Here is a 4,764-nt window from a genome sequence, read left to right on the forward strand (position 1 = left end):
GTGATGCCAATTTGGTGAAGTTCATCTTGTTGGATGCCAAGGCACATATGCTTGCTGCTCGATTAGAGAAGAGAGTAGCAGAAGGGAAGCATTTCATGCCACCTGAACTTTTGCAGTCTCAGTTAGACTTGCTTCAGATTGATGATTCGGAAGGGATACTTAAAGTCGATGCTAACATTACTCCTCAAAACATAGTAAACACCATCCGAAGATTGTTTTTTGTTTCGAAAGTTGTTCAAGAGTGTAACCATTAGGCCAATTTGTAAAAGCCTAGCAGGGAAGTGGAGATCCCTCTAATTGTTTTAACCTCCATTTTGGTGCTAGTAAAGGTCAATTATGTTGAACCTTATCACTTGTTCTGTTTGATTTCCTGTTGTTAATGTCTGAAATCTTTAAGAAAACAGAGCAAAAGTATCAAGCAAAGACAGAAAAGAAGAGAACACACAAAAATTACGTGGTTCGGCAACTTTGCCTACATCCACGGGAGGAGATTAGAATCCACTATCAACCAAGTAATTACAAGTTCTCCCTGGTAATATAGGGGGCTGGCTATGGGGTGAATGCTAAAAAGAATGAGGCTGGCTAAGACTATCTTGGGTTAGTTTTTCTATGTAAACTAGGGGGAAATATACAAGAATGAGGCTGAGCTAGGGGCTGAGACTGTCTTGGTTTGTAATGTATGTTTAGACAAAGAATGCTAAGGCTCCTCCACCTTTTGCAACTGATCATCGGATGCGGTTCAAATGAGCATCTCCATTCGAGTCTACAAACAAATTATTTTACGGGGAGGAAGGTGATATTCCTATGCTGTTTGATTTGGCTGGTACACAACTCAAGAATATTAAAGCTTACAATAGCAAAATATTAGATTTTCTGGAAGCTGATGACTTGAATGAGGTAACATTGCAGGAGTTGAGCAATCACTACTTAAGTTTGGATAAAGGAATAGGGAGTGTGAATATGAAAATTGACATTCTGAGATTTCACTTGGCGCACCGACGACCTGATCTAAAGGATTTGGTGGACAGATTTGTGGAATCGGTGGAAGATGAACTCCAGCAATATGAGGAGGAACTAGAGAAGACCAGGTTTAAAGTGCTTCAATTAGTGAAGAAGCACAAAACCAACATGTTTGGACTTCGATGGTTACCTGATTCTTGGAAGGGAACTTTCGTGTCTATTGGCATGAAGACAATGGTCTTTGGTGCGAGACTGATGATGCAGTGTCTTGGGTTCGAGACTGATGCATTGGTTAAAGAGATCTAATAACAAGCTTCGTATAACGGGGGAGCAATGAGAAATTAAAAGAAAAACTCTCTGAGCTTAATTAGCTTACTAGAGAGAGAGAGAGAGTGTTGCATGCCTCCGGATCGGACTCCTTGTTTTTTTGTTATTTTGCTCGATTCTTTGAATTAATGTGATATTTACTTTCAGTTCTAACTTTACAGTGATGATCATTTTATATAAGTTTTTGGTTTTTTTGTGGATACGTAAAAACATTTGTAACGTATTTCGTGATATTTATTTTCTATTCTAAATTACAGTTTATGAGTTCATCATATAAGTTTAAACTTCAAAGTTTATGGTCTTTCTTTGTTAATGAAAGATGAACGTTGACCAAGATTTTGGCCAAGTAAGGCTTCATTAAGGCAAAGTATCAACGAATGGTTGAGGCATCCTGCTCATCGACCAATTTGATATGGGATATGAGAGTAGGATCTGATCTAGGTTCAAATAAGAGAGACATACTTGCAAATGACTCGATCTATTTTTTTCTTCATGCTCATCTCTCCACTTTTACACACCAAAACAAAATGTAGAATCAAATCATCTAAACTTGCATGTCCCCTAGACCTCCGTAAAGTTTGAAGATCAATGATGGTGAAAAATGGAGTTAATAGTTTTAAATCAAGTTCCTTGTCACATTTCAGTTCCATGGTTCATTTGAGATTTGAGAAGCACGAAACAAAACAAGATTTGATGGGCTGGTAGCTAAGGCTGCATTGATTTGTAGATTTATAATGAACAGGCCGTGCCACCTGGAGCCGTTGAAACAAGTCAATAATTATTCAACACATAAAAATAAAAATAAAACGACAACTCTCTCTCTCTCTCTCTCTCTCTCTCAGTCTCTCTCTCTGTGCAAACGCATCAAATATTCGGTCCCTCTCTATATATAGTTCCGTCGCTCCGATCTCCCTTCGTTGGCACTGCTAGTCTCTTCCGTCGGATTCCGCCTTTTCTTTTTTGGTGAGTAAATTCTTTTCTTCATAGTTTGTATCCCTCCTTTTAGGCTCTTCTCGTATCATGTAGATATATATTAGGTATTGGTCGGTCTGGATATTTGGTTTTTAGGCACATCTGTCTCTGACTAAATTTTAACCTGAAACCCAAATTATCTGGTTCGACAAAAATTTAAACAAATTGGTTAAGAGAGTTTCTTTGTGCCCCCAGAACTATAGACTAGCGTGAACTGTTATGAAGGCTTAAGGTCTTCTTTACTTCTGATTGGAAAGTGGAAACCCATTAAAACTCTTATATACCTGGGTGTCTTTTTTATCCTCACCACCTCTTCTCCTTATCTCCATAATATGATCTTATTTTATTAGCTATGCAGTACGATACTATCCTCTTCTTCCTCTCTCTATATATATATGCATTTTCTCACTCTCTTCCACCGTTCCATGTTGTGCATATGGCTTTCTTTTCGTGTTGATTCTATGCATTTTTCTTACTCAAAAAAAAAAACCCATTATATATTTTTCTGCTCTCCGCCACTGTCGACAAGCCACATAATTAGGGTTTTGGCTGACCATTCGCCCCACCAGATAATAATCATAATATGCAGCAGCACCGGCGAGACCAAGCTAGGTTTACACATTATCCTAGCTAGCTAGGGCTGGTACGGTATATACTCACCTGATTATTATTATTTTTCAGGACCTCTACTGCTTATTCTTAGGTTTAGGGTTTGCTTAAGTTTACTCTAATTGGGATTTAGGGTTTAGTACTCTACTTAATTTGTTTCTCCAGTTCTAGATTGATTGTACATGAATAGTTCCTTAGTTTTGTTGCAGTAGTTCGTACTTGGCTCCAACTTTCACGTACACCTTCGATATATCTAATAACTTTTACATTATTTCTTTCATATCAATGGGGGAGGGGGATCTGGATCTGGATCTGAAATTTCTTCATTATGATTCAATTTCTAGTTGGATAATACTTGCTGCATGTATTAGTTTATTTTTCTAGCTAGATTGATCCATTATATATGTTCTCTATAAATAACTAAATACCTTGTCATAGAGGCTTTGAGAGTTTGACACAAACATGATCTATCCCGCGATCAGCTAATAGATGTGATAAAGTACTCCTATTTAAGATTGTACTAAAACTCCTAGGTTTTCATAGGACAAGAATTCTTAATCTCTAATGGTCTTGAAAATTGAGAAGAGAACAATTACATATATATTTATACATCTGAGATTTGATCCATGACAGTGATTCTATTCATGCAACACATCAACAATGGACAAGACTCTTTCCGGTGATGTTGAACATCAGGAAATTCCTGGAAGTTATCATGAGCAATATTCTGAGATTTTGGAAGTGCCGTTCGAGTATTTGAAAGCAGTTCAATGGAGGTTGGATGTTGAATCAGAAGAAATCAAATTTTTGAAGGGGATGGAAAAGTTTTGTGTTTCCAAATCTTATGAACTTGATCAGGAGAAATTGAAGGCCGTGAAGACCCTTAAGGCTCGACGATTTAATTTCTTCAAGAATGACGACGTTTTCTTCTTGGCTTTTCTGTGGATGGCAACAATGAAGACACCATTGGAGGGAGTAGAAAAGTTTCAACACTATGTCCTATCTCCACTCCAGTCTACAGTAAAATTATTTTATGGGGAGGAAAGTGATGTTTCTGTGCTGGTAGACTTGGCTGGGACACAACTCAGGAATATTAAAGCCTACAATAGAAAAATATTAGATTTTCTGGAAACTGATGACTTGAACGAGGTGACATTGCAGGAGATGAGCAATCACTACGTAAATTTGGATAAAGGAATGTGGAGTGTGAACATGAAAATCGACATTTTGAGATTTCACTTGGCGCACCGACAGCGTGATCTAAAGGCTTTGGTGGACAGATTTGTGGAATCGGTGGAAGATGAACTCCAGCAATATGAGGAGGAACTAGAGAAGACCAGGTTTAAAGTGTTTCAATTAGTGAAGAAGAACAAAACCGACCTGTTTAGACTTCGATTGTTACCTGATTCTTGGAAGGTAACTTGCGTGTCTATTGGCATGAAGACAATCCTCTTGTGTGGGAGACTCATGCAATGTCTTGGGTGCGTGCTTGACCTATGTTGCACGGACACGGACACGGATACGGCGACACGACACGGCGCGACACGGCGACACGGAAAAACCTAAAAACAGAGGATCCGACACGGCAAATAAAATATATATATTTATATACTAAATACATAAAAAGATACTAAAATTTGACATAAGGATAATCTTATTAACAAAATAGTGTTCTAAATCCATTACAAATAACAATCAAACAACTTCAAATAGATTTAGTAAGTGCAAATGAAGAGATGTTCATAAATGACATATGCAATAGCCACAATAGGCAGCAACTTTGGAGTTTGGACGTTTGGGCAACAACTTTGCACCTTCAACAATGCAACACCTAATACACAATAAGAGTTGGTCATTCATAATCAATCTAAACATCTTAATCATTCCATAATAATT

The 4,764-nt window shown here is 37.7% G+C and overlaps 1 pseudogene across 1 annotated transcript in view; it reads left to right on the top strand.

The window, feature by feature from the left end:
* The window catches only part of LOC101296915, a 9,328-nt pseudogene extending 8,062 nt beyond the window's left edge, over positions 1-1,266 (top strand). Inside the window, exons 16-17 of the transcript XR_185369.1 lie at positions 688-793; positions 910-1,266. The product of XR_185369.1 is annotated as an uncharacterized LOC101296915 (transcript). The remainder of the gene's footprint in view (positions 1-687; positions 794-909) is intronic.
* The last annotated feature ends 3,498 nt before the right edge of the window (positions 1,267-4,764 follow it).

Source organism: Fragaria vesca, linkage group LG7 (genome assembly GCF_000184155.1).
Source record: "Fragaria vesca subsp. vesca linkage group LG7, FraVesHawaii_1.0, whole genome shotgun sequence".
In the NCBI taxonomy this organism is placed as follows: domain Eukaryota; kingdom Viridiplantae; phylum Streptophyta; class Magnoliopsida; order Rosales; family Rosaceae; genus Fragaria; species Fragaria vesca.